We start from the raw sequence: 18,728 nt of genomic DNA on the forward strand, positions 1-18,728 counted from the left end.
CTTGAGTATGATTTTAAAGTACACTTAAGAAAATGGAAATTGCAACACTATGAAGGCATTGGTCGTTTGTGTTGATTTTCAAAATATGAAACGATGCTGTGTAGGTCTGTAAACGATCAAAGTTTCAGACCCATTGGATTGTTGCTACAGGTCTCCCCACGTGATTGGTCGCGGAGGAGTCAACTCCACTATACGAACTCTGGTGTAGCGTAGTTGACTTGCAGTCTGTGCAGTGAAGTGTTCCCCGTCAAACATGCCTCGACGACTGAGAAGAGCACGCTATCAACAACTGTCGCCGTTTGAGAGGGCTCGGATGATTGGGCTGAGTGAGGCTGGGTTATCGCTAAGGACTGTCGCTGCAGGTATTGGCCGACAAGCATCTACGGTACAACGTGTATGGCAGCAGTGGTCAACTGAAATTACTCACACTCGTAGACCTGGCACAGGCCCAGCGCGACAGACAACTGTGAGAGAGGATCGCCGCATCATTCGGATGGCCCGGATGGAACACCATGCAACAGCAGCGCAAATTCGAGCAGCTGTGGCACCCCACGTTACACAACAAACAGTTGGTAATCGCCTGCGTGCAGCTGGCTTACGAGACCGTGTCCCTGCAGAAGGTGTTCCATTCACCCCACAACAGCGACGTGTAACGCTGGCCTGGTGTCGATAAAGATCGACGTGGGTCGTCGAATGGCATAGGGTCGTCTTTAGTGACGAATCGCGCTTCTGTCTTGCCCGCAGTGATCGCCGGAATCGTGTGCGCCGACGTATCGGGGAGAGGGGCCACCCAGATCTTATTGTCGAGAGGCACACAGAGCCAACGCCAAGTATTATGGTCTGGGGAGCTATTGACTTTAATGTGAAATCACAATTAGTGCTTTTTGAGGGTACTATGATTGCTCAACAGCACGTTGAAAGGGTACTCATCCAGTAGTTGTCCCTATGATGGCGAACATTGCTAATGGGATGTTTCAGCAGGGCAATGCCCGGGTTCACACTGCATGCATCTCCAGAGAAGCTCTCCACGACATCACAATCTTAGAATGGCCCGCCAGATCCCCGGACCTCAGTCCTATTGAGCATGTGTGGGACATGGTGGGTCGACGACTGGCCAACCGTCCTCAGCCACCCACAACTCTAGAACAACTGACCCGTGCAGTGCAGCAGGCATTGATCACAATTCCTCAGGAAGCGATCCAGGGCCTTATTGACTCTATGCCTCGACGAATTCATGTATGTATTGCAGCTCGTGGTGGGCAGTGAAAGTGTAATTGTCGAATCACAACCGCACACTCGTCCTGCATGTTCAATTGCAGCAATGTAGCACCACTCTTTCTGGGTGTTGCAATTTCTATTTTCTTCAGCGTAGTTTAAAAAAAATACTTCCTACTGTATGAAAGGATGGCACACTGTTACAAGCAGCTATTCCACCTCACCTGTGCCTTGGGATAACTCTGCGTTTCTGCACAGTATAAACTTCGTCCACTCCTATCCCCGACGTCCTACTTTTCTGAACTTTTCGCAATTCTCGACTGTACTGGGAGCGAAGGGTGGCTATGTTTTTTAAATGCACTTGCAAGAGCAATTATAGATAATTTTGAGTTTATTTTTTAACAAAACACAAGATGCAGCTACACTGAGCAAATTTCACTTGCACTGTCAACGAACTATTTAATAAACGTAAACATTCAAAATAAAATATAACAAACATAACAAAATATAATAAGATCAGGTACACAGCCTACTAATAACAACTGTCCAAATCGAAAACCAAGAGAATGTCAATGTTCATAGCCAAGTCGTCGTGGGTCAAGATGACGGTATAATCCCTTCACATCAACTTATCTTTAAGAGACTATTTACAACCCTCTCGAATATGCTTTTATTTGATGATATATCAAGCTCTTGTCTCCTATTAATTTTGTTAAAGAGTGTTGGGAGACGGATGAGGAAAGATCGTTCAAGGATTGAGTGCTGAGTGTGGGGAATGTGGAGAAAGTCTTTGGTTCAGGTGGAGCGGGAAGGAAACGTCGGCTTTCCTTACTGTATGTCGGTATTCCTTTGATGAGACATTCCACAAAGAAGGCCTTTCCTGTTATATCTTTAACTAAGTCCAGAGTGATCTCCTTGCTCCGCTCCATTTCTGACTATACATTTTAGTATAGTGCAGAGCAAGGGGAACGACACACATGCACGTACTGTTTTTGTAGCTTGTAACTATGATCCTACATTTTCCCCGAGAAGCATGTCATATAAACTATCTGTTGACAGGGAAACAGCACAGAAGTTGCCAAAGCTGTGTCGACATCTCAGAACAACGAATTGACTTACTAAGTCTTCCATTGGGAGCGGAAAATGCGCCAACATATTAAAAGTGTTAAGCTCAATATTCTGAGTTAACATGCAAAGTCAATTGGAAGATGCGGTGACAACATATATGTCAAGTCTAACATGTTCAGTTTAACATGTTGGTGTTAAATGTTAATCAGTAGAGACCGGCCTTAACGTGCCAAAACATCTCGGCTACCATGCCACGAAAATTTAATTTAATGCTATGCGGGCTGCCTGAAGGCCAGTTTCTTCTAGATGTGGATATGAGGTAGTGTGTTACATTCCCACAGTTGTGTAGTTGACTTTATTTGTACTACAGTTTATATAGTCTGGACTTGATGTCCTCAATGCAGCCTAATAATCCGAATGTCTATTTCAGATATATTAAATATTATTTAGAAAAGAAAAATCTGTGGGGATGTAAAACTTACTGATTGTGTTTAAAGGATTGTTTTCTTGCAGGTATTAAGTATTGTTCGTGTCATCAGCCTGTGGACTGGTTTGTTGCAGTCTTCCATATTGCTCTGTCCTCTGCTAATTTTTCACTTCTATGTAACTACTCTACTCTGTGTAACAACTGCTCTAATCTATTTTTCGTATCCATGCTATGGTCTATCCCTACCATTCCTACCACCCACACTTCCCTTGAAAACTAACTGAACAAGTCCTAGTTATCCTAAGATGTGTTCTATCATTCTAACCCTTCTTCTCATCAGATGTCACCAAATTGATTTCCTCTTACCAATTTGATTCAGTATTTCTTTAGTGGTGATATCTCCTCACCTCTCCTTCAGCATTCTTCTGTAACACCGCATCATGTGGTTAGGGCCTATATAGGTAATTAGTATCATTAAGTGATCTGTCCATTTTTTATTCTTGTGTGTACACATATTCACTATGCATAATTTTTTCCTTTAGTCATGTACAGTACAGTCCTCTGTATGTCGTAGATAAACTAAGTATTGTGCTCCGTTTTGCTATAGTCAAGGAAGTCTTTTCATCATTTTGCTCAGAAAAAGCACACTAACTGAATCAGTAATCCACTGGATAACTCACCACCACAGTCCCAGTTCAGTCCATTGGGTGATATGAGTATAAATGCGATCTACCAGTGAGACGTATCTCAAGGTGGATTGAGACCGATGTCGCTTGCAAGATATAATTCGCTATGTAGATAAATACAGTTTGGATATTTGCTAACAAGATGTTTCTCCTTTTCCTTGATATGTATCTCGTACACTGTCAGCTCACACGACATTCATGTAAACATCTCGTGATCCTGCTTGGTTTTATTCAACTCGTCTAATTCTGAACAGTGGCGATGGAAGAAGGTATTGCAGAAGTTCTTGTTCATTTGATCAAGGTTATACAAAGGTAAGGTCTCAATTTCCTGAAATGTGCTTCACGGAAAACGCCGCAATCAGGCGAATAATGCTGAGATGTTGGCAGCATAAATCTAAAAAGAGTAATAAATATGAAAATCATTGAATAGAGCAGTAATTTTACCTATTCATTGAAAAATATCCTTGGATATAATGAGTTTGACTTTTGAAACAAACTCTATGTGCTATAGCCGTGTTGGGTATTGGTCTGTGAAGAGACTTCTGCGAGCCTGAAACCTTAAGATTAGGAGACGCATGTTCTATGCGACGAATTCCTCCTTCAGATAGCTCTTCAGTGTTTCTCATGTAAGCTGAAATCAGCCCTTATATTCAGAAGAAAATCCATGACCTAACCGGTAATCGAACCCTGAGTCTCCAGGTAAGTGGCAGACTCGCTACCCCTAGAATCGCCATGACTTGAAACCTCGAAAAGATTTAGTGGAATTTTGTAAGCAGGAAGCTGGTGGAGTAAAACAGAATTTCGAAATTGACGTGCACGCAGCCTTCAAGGCGTAAAATTGGAATATTTTCAAACGGTAGCTGAATTATTATTATTATCTCCTGCCTCGTGTGACAGGCATTTAAATGGGAACCCAGGGGCTTTCAAATTGAGGTTGCTATGACAAAATCCTAAGCTGAGTCTGGGAATGCTTCTGCTTACTTGTGCCATGCTTTTCTTGTTAATCTTTGCTAGCTGACCTCCTTCAGTTAACTCTCGTTCTTTTATGAACCCTAAAGTATTAGTTTTCTTAGTCCTTCTTTTTAACATTCTTAAAGGCCCTTCCTTTCATTCTTCTAAGTGTTAGACTTCTATTTTCTTTCTTCTGAATAGAGTTAAGAGAGGGCAGTTATCTGGTTTCATTTTCTCTTCCAACAGTAATTGCTTTCACTAGCAGAAAGAAAAGTAAGGACGAAGTAGAGCGTGAAAATACGCCCCAGGTCTAAAACAGAGCAAGAGTTGAGCAAAGGGGATTGGATAGGGTAGATGAAAGTGAGGAGCCTGGCACCAGTAAGTCAAAACAGTGGCAGACTCAGATAGGACTCCTTGGTCACTAACTGCTTCTCCCAATACAAGAGCTGCAGGTGCCCATTTTAGTCATCTTTAACAACAGGCCTGGAGTTTTCAAGTTTCAATGTTTTAAACTTTCATTTATTATTCCCAGCATTTACATACTAGAGTACATTTAAAAGCCATTTTTCTAAAAGTTGGATGATTGGTTTCTAAATGAGGGCCGGGTACCGTACGGTACCGCACGGCGCTTGACAACCCTTTTGGGTGACACATAAATATTGTTACCTCATTAGAATACCATGACATTTAAAACTTAATATAGTTACAGAATATCGCTTACAAATTACTTAGCAATAAAAAAAGGAACAAACAGTGTTTATAGGTCCATTTGTGACATCCCTTTGGGAATTCCGAAAAATAACATGAGCTCAGATGTGACATATCTTTAGGAAATTATGAATGGTACTGCTATAGACTTCAGTTTGGAGTCACCTATTACCTTTTTTCACTAGTCTGGAGTGGCAAAAATTAGTTTACACAGACGCCCACACTACACTTGACGCATTCTGTGCGGCCTTGTTATTCGCATCCTGCGACCGCTCAGCGCCGGCGTTGGTTTCTTGGAGCGATATAGTGATGCAGGGCATTGAATCTCAAAGTGTCAGATACTCTAAAAAGAAAATAAGTGTGAACAACTCTATTTCTCTTCAAAGTACCACCCAGATATGTATATGGTGTTAAGTATTTTTACACCTTCCTAATTCTGATGGTGGCATTTGCACGTAAAATAATGGCGTATATTTTCATTTCTCCGGGGTTACTTTAGGATCTTCTTCATGGCTTCAGAGCACAAGGAATTCACAATTCCATCGTCAAAATAAAACTAAAATATTTCGGTCAACATATTTCGAAAAGTGGAAAATTTCACACTAGGGAAGTAGATTATTATGGAGACTAGGTTATCCGCCGTCCAGATAGCCGGTGACGAGTTGATGATCTCTCTCTTTTCGTCGGCCGTGTATCATTATCGGACATGGATGTTTTACTCCTGTGTGGAATTTGTTGTTTCAGCACTACTTCAGCTGGTACTCGGAGATCACCTCCCGTAAGGTTATCTGCGAGACTACCTTCATTTTCTTCAGCCGGAACTTCACCAGATAATACATAACATTCCGGTGGTTCAATGTATATGGCTTCAGCATCATTATCCGCTTCTTAAATAAAATATATCACCTCCTCAAGCGTCAAGCCACTCGAATGAAGTTCACGTATCATTGGACGCGATACATCGTGCTCTCCACGCGTGTTATGACGTGGATTATTTAGTAAAACTACAAATATACAATTGAATAACACATATACACAATTATTTACAGCTACAGTATGATGGTTTCTTTATAATCGTCCTTAGAAGCAAGAAGGAGAAAAGGAACGGAGAGGTATGGCAAGTGCCGTGCGGTACCATACGGTACCAACAGAATATTTAGTGTCATAACAGCTAACACAGAAATGCTGACCAATTGCTTGTTATTTCAAATCATGAACTGATATTTCAAGACAAAAAATCACGCGATACAAAATTGTATTGCCAAAATTGATAAACTATATAAAGCAACTTACCGTAGACAGGCAGTCATTTTTATTCCTCTCGACACGATCTCAGATTCCAAACAGGTGTTGCCGCAAACAAACACTCAAAACTCTCTGTTTATTTCAGGCATTGTAGGGAGTATCACCTTGACATTGTAAAGCGGAGTTGCTAGATTTGCCTCGCGAGTAATGGTCAGTATGAGAAAATCTGAAGTAAGGCGGACTGGTACTATACGGTACCGCACTGCGTTGCCGGGTTTAATCAACTGCTCTTATAGCATTATGACATGTGTAACCTTCTTGACACGCAATCTTATTTTCCAATATTTGTGCAGTTCTTGGAAATTGCATCAACGCTTTTGCTTGTGACCTAATTGCTCTAACTACGTACAAAGCATTGTGGTCAAATCTTATTTCTTTAGCTAAACCACTCTACTTTGCGACCCGGCATTACATACATTTTGCCAAAAATTATATTTCTCCTTATATGTCTAAGCTCCACCCTTTTCTCGTGTACTGGCTACTGGATATTGTGAAAATCCATGTTTTCTCTATGAAACATGTGGACATCTTTTTAATTATGTTCAAGAGAATCTCTTGGTGCTTAACACATTTTTCTTCTACGTTGTAAAACCATCGTAAAGTCCGCTATCAGGTTTTGAGCCTGATCTCTATCACTGTGAACCAGCTGCTGCGCAGTCTCAAGTTCTGAGATTTATCTCCCTTCAGTGAGATGAAGCTCCAGTTTATTCATACACATGTGGTGATATATCTCCTATAGAACCCCTTAACAACAAAGCTCACAGCTGGGATGAAGTCTTCTAATTCATATGCATTTGGGATACATCTCAGTATTTACGTGAAAAGACATAGATGCCAGGTGTATTCGTATCACCCATTATCTAGTATACCTCAAACAGTATGCCACAATCACCGAGTAAATTATTTTGCTAGAAAGTATAGTTCACTAAAGTGAGCATCCCAGTTTATTGTAACACACAGGTAAGGATAGGTCAGGATGCTTGGCTCTGATATTTGTAGAACTGTGCTACTTTTAAAATTATTCACGAAAGTTATTAAAGCACTTGTAATAGCATAAATAGTTTTTCCATTAAAATATCTTGCCTTTCTCATTGAGCCACCTATTAGCGCACTTCCAAATTACTCATATCCATATGTCTGTTGTTGAGCACTTTCTTGATTGTACGGTATATAATGTTTAAGCACAGCACCTTCACTCTTCATTTCTTGAAGTCTTCCCAATCTCTTGGAAATTCACATTAATTCTGCACTTTCTGAACAGATCACATGACGCCTCATAATCTGCACCCTTCGGGCTGAGCAGTGGCACTTGGTAGGCCAAGGCTCTTCAGGGCTATTGTGCCATGGTTTTTTGTTTGGACCTTAATGAAGGCCACAGCAGCTTCCTTAACACTCCTGGCCCTTTCCTGCCCCTGTCTTCACCATAAGATCTATCTGTGTCGGTATGACATAAAGGAATTAAGTACCATGAATCAAGAACTCACTCGACCATCAGTTCTCGCTGGAGACCAATTGTCAACATGAATGCCTTTGATTGGTTTTCATAATCTACCCTTAATCCCATAGTCCCCAGTATGGTGAACAACTTCCCTCACTAGTCTGTCACATGCCTTCTCTAGATGTATGAAACACGAACATAACTGGCAATCCTGACAGCTCCTCTGTGTTCTGTACCACACTGGTTTTCATCCAACTTACTCTCAACCACTAATCGCACCCTTCCTTTTGAAATGGTGGTGATTCCTTGTCTGAAGTACAGATTAGTGAGATCTTTCCTGTTCCCTTGCTTATAGATATGTGCAATTACTGCTTTTGTCCAATCAGAAAATAATTTACTAATACTCCATGCTAATTTTATTACTCTATGAAGCTATAATTCAGCTTTCCATGCCTAATTTCATCTATTCCTTCAGTTTTATGACAATGGAGTTTATTTACCACCCTTTCCACACCATCCAATGTAATTTCAGCACCATCATTGTCCTCCCTGTAAGATTGGTTGTTTGTGACATCACCAGGAAAATTTCCTTTTACATTGAGAAGATTTTTAAAACATTCCTTCCTCATGTCCAGTATTCCCTGGGATCTATTCTGAGTTCGCTTCATTTACTCAAAACATAATTCGTTTCCTTTTCCCCTCCCTTTCTAAGGTTCTTTGTTACTGTCTAGGTAGGTTTCCATGCTGCTTGTGCTGGCCTTTCCAGGTTGTTGCCAAAATCTACCCACGACTTCTTGGATCCAGCAGCTATTTGTTTCAGAGTGTTTCATTCATCTACGTAAAATCCCTATCTTCATTATTCCCTGTTTGGAATAATTTTGGTATGCCTTCTTTTTACATTTATGTACAAGCAGCTTCCACTTCATGATTTCACCAATATGTTAGTTTTCTCCCTTGTTTACACACTTTGTCCTTGGCATTCCCTTGCTATTTCTGCTACAACATTCCTTTATGCCACCCAGCCTCTTTCTATATCCTGAATCTGCTTACCGTCCATTGTTCGGAAATTTTCACTAATCATATCCATGCACTTGTGTCTAATAACCTCATCCTGGAGATTTTCTACCCTTAATCTTCTGCAGACAGATTTCACCTAGAGCTACTTAGTTCACTACAGATCAGATAGTGGTCCATATCATCGAAAAATTCCTGGAAAACGCAAACATTCCAAACAGATTTCCTGAACTCAAAGTTGGTTATAATATAGTATTTTATGGATCTGGCGCCTCTACCCTACCGTGTGCAGCAGAAATACCGTTATGTTCAAGAATGTATTCATAACTGCCAGTCCCAATTAGGACAATGTCCCACAAATGCTTTCCATTCCTATTAGCTTCCATATCCTCCACACATTGATGAGTTTTACTAATGGCATTACTAGAAAACCATTGCTCGACTCATAGACATTTACTCATATTATGAAGACTTTTTAATACTGTGGAGCATTCACAGTATCGGAGGAAAAAACGGATAACAGCTGACACACACAAAGAAAGGAATAGAAACCTCTGAATTGTGAAGTTACCCAAATGTATTGATAGTCAGAAGGTTAGTTCACAAATTAGGCGATTATGAATAAGGTAGACGAGAGAGGATAGGTTTCGCAAAAGTATACCTTAAGAAATATTCATGGGATACATGTTGAGAAATTCAAAACTCGTTCAGCTGATTTCTAAGATAAGTATTGTACCAGTGAAATATAGCCCGACTCTGTTGATTTAAAAAGCAGGGCAATCGTAGATGAAAGTTGGCTGGCTTGGTACAGGATGATAGGTGTTATCTACAAGAAAATTGAGATTTCTGTAAAGAAATTAGTTTATTCAAAATTGAATGCAGGTTGAATTGCATATCACCTTCGTGCGGATATTCGTCGTCTTCAGAAGCGCCTACCAGGTAACCTCATCCTACCAGGTCTCCTTGTCACCATGGAATTGAATTCGTTCTGCAGGGTCCTTTCGTCATCATGGAATGAAGCTGGAACACCCAGATCCGTCCAACATAGGGTCGAACTCGTAGCTCGTACCCGAAACTCTAGACGATCCGGAAGCTCTCCGACGATCTTGCCGCGGGGCTATCACTCGTGATTTACACTGACTGACAGAGCAAATGCAACACCAAGAAGGAGTGGTCAGAACTTTATGCCAATTGCAGGGTAGACTGGCGTTACTGAGGTATGCTCATGATGTGAAATGCGCCGCTGTGCTGCGCACGTAGCGAACGATAAATGGGACACGGCCTTGGCGAATGGCCCACTTCGTACCGTGATTTCTCAGCCGACAGTCATTGTAGAACGTGTTGTCGTGTGCCACAGGACACGTGTATAGCTAAGAATGCCAGGCCGCCGTCAACGGAGGCATTTCCAGCAGACAGACGACTTTACGAGGGGTATGGTGATCGGGCTGAGAAGGGCAGGTTGGTCGCTTCGTCATATCGTAGCCGATACCCATAGGGATTTGTCCACGTGCAGCGCCTGTGGCGAAGATGGTTGGCGCAGGGACATGTGGCACGTGCGAGGGGTCCAGGCGCAGCCCGAGTGACGTCAGCACGCGAGGATCGGCGCATCCGCCGCCAAGCGGTGGTAGCCCCGCACGCCACGCCAACCGCCATTCTTCAGCATGTGCAAGACACCCTGGCTGTTCCAATATCGACCAGAACAATTTCCCGTCGATTGGTTGAAGGAGGCCTGCACTCCCGGCGTCCGCTCAGAAGACTACCATTGACCCCACAGCATAGACGTGCACGCCTGGCATGGTGCCGGGTTAGAGCGACTTGGATGGGGGAATGGCGGAACGTCGTGTTCTCCGATGAGTCACGCTTCTGTTCTGTCAGTGATAGTCACCGCAGACGAGTGTGGCGTCGGCGTGGAGAAAGGTCAAATCCGGCAGTAACTGTGGAGCGCCCTACCGCTAGACAACGCGGCATCATGGTTTGGGGCGCTATTGCGTATGATTCCACGTCACCTCTAGTGCGTATTCAAGGCACGTTAAATGCCCACCGCTACGTGCAGCATGTGCTGCGGCCGGTGGCACTCCCGTACCTTCAGGGGCTGCCCAATGCTCTGTTTCATCAGGATAATGCCCGCCCGCACACTGCTCGCATCTCCCAACAGGCTCTACGAGGTGTACAGATGCTTCCGTGGCCAGCGTACTCTCCGGATCTCTCACCAATCGAACACGTGTGGGATCTCATTGGACGCCGTTTGCAAACTCTGTCCCAGCCTCGTACGGACGACCAACTGTGGCAAATGGTTGACAGAGAATGGAGAACCATCCCTCAGGACACCATCCGCACTCTTATTGACTCTGTACCTCGACGTATTTCTGCGTGCATCGCCGCTCGCGGTGGTCCTACATCCTACTGAGTCGATGCCGTGCGCATTGTGTAACCTGCATATCGGTTTGAAGTAAACATCAATTATTCATCCGTGCCGTCTCTGTTTTTTCCCCAACTTTCATCCCTTTCGAACCACTCCTCCTTGGTGTTGCATTGTCACTGTCAGTCAGTGTACTTATACGAGTGTCCACATTTATACAGTCCTCGACACATTTATTCGGCACCAACGATTGACTTTAATATTGACGTAACACGAAGTTTGAAGTGGTCAGAACTTTACTTGACACTTTTAGATAGCAGAATTGAAATGTCTTTTAAGAAGGTGAAGATGCGGGTAGCATTGAACGAAGAAAGAAAGGATAAATCACAGTTTATGGGTATTGACTTCTGGAAATAATGAAACTGAAGCTTGTTCACGTAATGTGTACTGCTCGTGGTTACTTTGCACAGTAAATAATGTTGCACTTGACACAAAGAAAAAAAATAGCTCTTCAAGAATTTATCCATTGGACACTGCTATTAGCGACGAACTGATAAATTTGTTAATCACTCTTATGAAATAATAAAGTTTAGAAATTATTATGTACAGTTATGAATTCACTCCAGTTTGAGTCGATTACCGCTTACTTCAACACAGAATCAATCACCTGTATCGGAGAACTCGATTATTGAATTGCGCAATACGCAAATAATTGTGTTATTATAGCGAAGCAGTCTTTACTTAGCAAATGAAATAAATTGAACTGAGTTTCAAACTAGAGACATTCTAACAAACACAACAGTTAATGACATAATGTTGTAGTGTGTCAATATGAAATAATTAGCACATTTAGAACACTTGATTGTGGGGATTCTAAGTTCTACAATCCGTTTGAAAAATTTTACAGACTTGACAAATATCGAAGTCCATTAGCACGTTTTTCAACACTTGATAGTGGGGAATCTGTGTTCCATAATCCATTGAAAAATTTTAAAGACTTGACAAATATCAAAGTCCCTACCTGCACACAAATTCTAAGTCCGATTTACTCGTAGAACTGAAGTTCATTTCACTCGCAGAATTTAAGATAGATTTTAAACAGTACTTGTTCCGACGAACAGAATTACGACTTAGCGTGGTGAGTGTGACACATCAGAACTCCCAGCTGTGACTGGTATGGACTTGTATCTACTGCTTAGCTGGCTCGTCTTATATACGATTTGAGCTCATAGGTCACCGGATGTCGTGATTCTTAAGAAGTGGAATTATGCGAAAATCCCCCGGTGGATATGCTTGAACTTTGCTTTTGTAGACGTGCACATAATTCCCTACAAAATGACGTATCTCTCGAGCTGATACAACCATTATTATGGAAGTTTTGACAATTTCCGAATCGAAGTTTCTGGAAGGCGTGACGTTTATTCTGAAACACTAGTCCGTGTCGTGTGGCAAGTGGCTGAGCGGGCGGGTAGCCTATCTCGCTCCTGCACCTACGTCACTCGCAGCTGTTTGCGCTTCATGCTGGGTCGCTGGCACCAAGCTTGCAGTATATGGTGCGCATGACAATTAAATAATATTGATCTTAAAAATAAAGCATGTACCGTTCGTTCCTGGTTTGATTTGATTTGATTTGTTTTCATTTGTTTATTTATCATCAACAGAGTTATTGATTCTCTAATTACTGACGATATAATACATTCAAATAACAATATTAACAGAACTTACTACTACCAATAATTATAACTAAGCAATATATTATATATACATATTTACAAAACACATAAGCAAGGAATAAAGACATGAAAAGAGAAAAGTGTTTATACACTTGAAATGACCAAAGGAAGGAAGTATAACTTTCAGTAACTAAATGGGCAGAACGAGATACAAGGGACACACTGTCTATGAAGCGTCCATAAGATGTTTGCAAATTTCACTAGCTGAGGAGTGAAATATATCCACTATCCCGCTAATTTCGTTCAGGGATCTTAGGGCTTGCGTAAACCAAAAGCTCCTGTGTGATTCCGTTCTGCACCTGGGTAAGTGAAAGGTGACAGCCTCTCGGGTATTGCGGGAAGGAACATGAATTGGTAGCAACTGGAGTAAATTGGGACAGTCAAGGAAATTACCGATACATTTGTGTATGGAACGTGCGTTGACATACCTGCGCCTAGTCCTAAGAGACGCAATACACATGTTTGTACAAAAAAATCATAATCTGTCGATGGCAGCTTGATACGCAAACAATTTTTAATGATCTACTTTGAGAATATGATCTGTACACTCTCTGAGGCATTAAATGCCTTAAATGCTTTAAATGCCTTATTAACGATATTTAACACATGCTCATTGAAAGGTAGACCATTTTGATTACTAAAAATAATACCAAGATCGTTAATTTTATTAACACGCTGCACTTCTTGATCCCCTACATTATAATTGAATACATTAACTTGCATTTTTCTCGTGAAAGATATTGCATTGCACTTTGAAATATTTGGGGTTAAATGCCATTTTTTTTGCACCAATCACTAATATTTATATCAGACTGTAACAATTCACAGTCGCTCATCTTTTCAATTACCCTGTAGATTTTAAGGTCATCAACATAGAGCAGGTAGTTGCTCGAATGGATTTGTGATGGCAGATCATTAACAAATAGAAGGAAACACAAAGGTCCTAGTAATGAACCTTGTGGAACGCCAGACATAGGCTGATAAGGGCGAGAAATGATACCCTCGTATTTTACTGAATACTTTATTTCGTAAAGATAGCATTTAAAGCATACAAGCAAGCTTTATGAATGCCATATGCTGACAACTTAGTCAGAAGAGCATTATGCTGCACTGAGTCGAAAGCCTTGGAAAAGTCCGTGTACACGGCAACAATCTGCTTGCAATTGTCCAGAGCGCTAGATATGAAGTGGGAGTAAACAGCAAGATTGGTGGTATTTTAGCGTTTATGGACAAAACCATGCTGGTTAATATTAATTAAACCACTGACTGCACTGTGCAAGGCTTTGCATACGGTTCCTTTCGCTACTTTGGAAATGAGTGAAAGAAGAACTACTGGTCTGTAATTGACAAATAAAGATCTCTCACATTTCTTGAAGACTGGAATGACATATCCTTTTTTCTGTTCGGACGGGAAAAAATTTCCCGTACGAAGAGACCAGTTGATTATCGTGGCTAATGGGGTTGCCAGCTTCTCAGCACACTCACGTAACACAATTCCTGGAATGTGATCTGGACCACAAAACTTCTTCGTATCCATCGACTTCAAGATGTTGCAGACTTCCGATGCCGAAGTTACCACTCATGATAAATTAATTTCCCCGAATTGTTCGGTGTGAGAATTACAGGGAACACTGTGTGGATGGGATGTTTTGAAAGTGTCAGCAAAATTATCCAGAATTTCTTTCAATGAGCTAATTTCCTTGTCTTCATTAATCATCTTAGATGGTAGGCGCCTAGATTTTGATTTGCAATTAGTAAATTTCCAAAATCTTTGTGGATGACTGATAATATCTTCCTCAGCAGAACCGACATAATCACTGTACTTTCTCCGCTGCATTTGTTTGTATTCGTTTCTTAGCGCAGCGAATTCGATGTAATCTGAAGGAAGTGAAGACCTTGCAGATCGTTTCCTTGCTCTTTCCTTTGCCCGCATTTTATCTATAAGTTCAGAATCATACCAAGAGGGAAGATGCCTAGTCTTCATTATGCGGGAAGGTCCGGCGTCCTCAAGAGCGCTGTGCAGTAAGTCATAAAACAAGTCAACTGCGGCATCAAGAGATAGACAGGATTCGAGCAAGTTCCACGGTCAACGGGATAAGATATTTCGTAGATGGGGTAGTCTGCTTTTGTCCAAACGAATAATGATTTTGTAGTCTGTGGTAAACGAGGAACACGGGAAATATGAAGTCTGAGCTCAAGCGCAGGATGATCTGATTGTACTAACTGTTCTGTTGCTTCACACAGGGTATTATTCAGTAGCGGCTTTTCAGGTGCATCAGGTACAGGCCGGCTGCACTAACATTTCTCAAAACAATTGTCTATCATTTTCTGTATCCCTACATTTTCTGTTTAAAACATATTCGTTGAAAAATCCGAAGAGTGCGCTCTATATGTTGTGATTACTCAACATGCGTAGCGCTCAGAGTTAAGCAACCACCGCTGTTCGCTTCACTTACGAGTGCTGCGGACTGAGTGCAGCCCTCTCAATGCTCACAGCAGTGCGGGCTGACTTGTGACGTGTAACACAACGGTTGCCATGACAACGCTCAAGACTGTCATGAGTACGCATACGGTTGTATTTTGCGTGGTGCAGCCCAGCGAGTCTCTGGGATATTCGGCTGCTTGGCCCGAGCTGGGACGATATTATCCGAACCCAACGGAACGTGTAACCCGCCCTCTTCGCTTAGGTTGAACACATGCGGGCTCCTACAGCATTGCTGCCAGTATTGGTATCTCAATCTCACGCTAAAATACAATCAAACAAAGACACATTTACTAGTATATTTTGTCGCGAGAGTTGTGGCTACTGTTACACCAGCTGTAACAAGAAGCTTGTTATAAATTTGAACGTGTGGTGCACGGAGTATTCTTTCACAGTGAAAATAAATGTCCGTTGTTATAATGTGAATCGTGGCCGTGTGGCGGATTAATTGTGAGTGAACTGTAAATAACATAAGCGCATTTGAAGAGCTCACACGGTGAGCTCTTGGCGTTTTCATAGTTACTATGTGAAGCGTAGAATAATTATTGTCGTATGGATGTTTGGAGAGAAAGTGCGTTTGAAATTCATTAGGGATATAAATATGTAGTATTACAGTATTTAAATCTTTTCTTATAGCGTGAAAGAATAGTGTTCCCTCCAAAGCGTGCTTTAACATGGAACCCTCCGTGGATTTAGTTTGTATTTTAAGAGAAACTCCGTTTTCGAAATGGAAGGAGGAGGATAAAAGAGAAATTTTATCAGTCAATCGTCCCCAGCCAGATTTGACATATCAGAAAATGACAGGTACTGCCTCCGGAAAGATGCACACACGAACTTTCCAAGTATCTTGGTATAGTAGTTATCCGTGGTTATGCGGTAGTCATTATTTGCAGAAACACTTTTGTTGGCCTTGTCTTATTGTTGGAGTGAAACAGGGAGTCTGGAATCACACAGGATTTGAAAATATGTCCTGTGCTACTAGGTCTTTCCAAAAGCACGAAGGTTCCTCGGAGCATATAAAAATGCCGTGGGATTTAAAGAACTTAAGAAGAATCAGAATAAAATTGCTGGCGCTTTAAGAAAAATGCTCGTCTATACATCACAAAATTTAATGAGAATGTGAGGCTTAACAGACTTTTCGATGCAGTTTTATTTCTTTCTAAGCAGGAAATGACATTTAGAAGCCAAGATGAGAGCGGCGACTCCTTACATAGAGGGAATTTCAAAGAACTGTTGAAACTTCTAGTTTCCAACAGCTCGTTAGAAATGCAGCAGCATAAAGAAAGTATTTAGTATTTCTATAAAGAAAGTATTTAGCGCAGAATCGAAAACTATACAATGTGAGTTAATAGACTGCATCTGTACCTTCATTAGGGATGCTGTGAAAGAAGAAATTTTAGAAACCTATTTCCTTTCACAGTTCAGGTCGACGATACAACTGACATCACAAAGAAATCGCAGTGTTCGGTGATACTTCGGTATATTATCCACAAAGGTGCGCTAGTTGAACACTTTCTTGGTTTTTTGAAGTTAGTTCGGACCGTACGGCGATTACTTTATTCAGCTTGCTGCAGACTGTTTTGAGTGAAATTTCCTACAAAACTAAATTGATTGGTCAGTGTTATGACGGAACTAGTGTCATGGCAGGTCATCTAAATGGTCTTCAAACTTAGGTCAAGGAGGATGCCCCTCAAGCATTATTTGTACATTGTTCGGCACACTGATTAAATCTAGTGGTACAGCAAAGTATTACCAACATATCAGAGTGCCGTATTTTTTTTTTTTTTTTTTGCGAGTCTTGGTGGTATTCTTTCATTTATTCATTCATCAGCCAAAAGAACTTTCGTCGCTGATTCAGTAATTGCGAAGCGAATACCATCTGGCGTGGATACACGTTGGTCGTCACATGGGAAACTTTTGAGCGTGGTTGTCGAGGAGTGGGAGGGATTGAAATCAGTGGCGGTGGGCTCTCAGGAGCACAGGAGCACGTGAACACCCAGTTTTATTACATATTTACGCATTCATTCTTTTCTTTCGACCTGATTTCGACAATCGATCGAAAGCATTCGACAATCGACTTATATCGAAGCTCCGTTACACCGACAGTTGTTCGTTTTGACTGACAGTGCAGCGAGCACACTGGATAATGCGCTATTGTGCTGAAGACTATACGCATGCGCAAAGCAGATGACGTCATGGTTTTCTACACTGATATTCCCATTAGCGAGGAGCACGGTAAGGTACGTGCCTTGTCGTCTAGAGTCACCCTCGACCCAGTGGCAGTATTACAGTTGACCACAAGGGTCCGCCACCTCCCCTATTATGGTTAGCCACAGCAAGACCGACTCCAATCCTCAGACCTTAATGCTACTCTCGATCGTTCAAAGATGGCGAATCGAGTAGCCGAAATTGTTGGAAATGTGGGTTTGTTTTGGTTTGTTGTTATCGTATGTAGTCGGTGTAATTTTATTAAATTTGACGATAAATGTTAGTTTCTTTGTAGAATATAAGTGTGCGAGTGTATTTATATGAGTCGGTGGGTACATAGGATCTGTAATTATACGCAGTAATGTGAGAATGTGCTTGATTTGATCGTATTTTTACTCATTAAAAAACATGAGTGCACTAGGTGGACCAGTTTTTAGTCTAACTATGGCAATGCCTCTCATACAACAATTCTTAAGTTTCCTACGAAACAGAACATTAGAAGAGAAATCGATTAGGAATATACATCGTGATTATTTTGAAGTCCATGGCAAAACCGTAACGTGCATACATAATTTTGAGAATAAGTCTGAGGTTAGGAAATCTAGTCCTCTACTTCCAAACTATTCGTGTTCCTCGAAAAATATTAACTTAGATAGAATATACTTGATATTGTGTTATTCCGTCAGTGTCTATGTGCTTCAAAGTGTCGAGTGATTTAGATGCAAGTGTATTTTACAATAATCTGTGCTTTGCCTGCGGAAATGTTTGGCTGGTACTTGGAGTATAACAAAACTTATAAGTGTGACGGATGGAGCAATCTGTATACTGTTACACAAAAGAAATAGTGACTTAGAGGGATTAACTGGGTTTGTAACGTAGGGTTTTACACTACCAACACCTTCCGATTCATGCTGTGGCTATCAGTTATTAAGCTGACTGTGCCGAACTGAAGCTCGTGCATGTGGTTAAATATCAATGTTTAGTCAATAGAGTTTTTCCACTCATGTTATTTAATGGGTAAAAACCTATTAGGCTATATATTTAGTGTCTGAACGTTTCATTACTAAGGTTACTATCCTTGCGTGAAGTGCTGTTATGCCATATGTCAACATTATATTAACATCATGTTAACAT

This window comes from Anabrus simplex, chromosome 13 (genome assembly GCF_040414725.1).
Source record: "Anabrus simplex isolate iqAnaSimp1 chromosome 13, ASM4041472v1, whole genome shotgun sequence".
Classification (NCBI taxonomy): domain Eukaryota; kingdom Metazoa; phylum Arthropoda; class Insecta; order Orthoptera; family Tettigoniidae; genus Anabrus; species Anabrus simplex.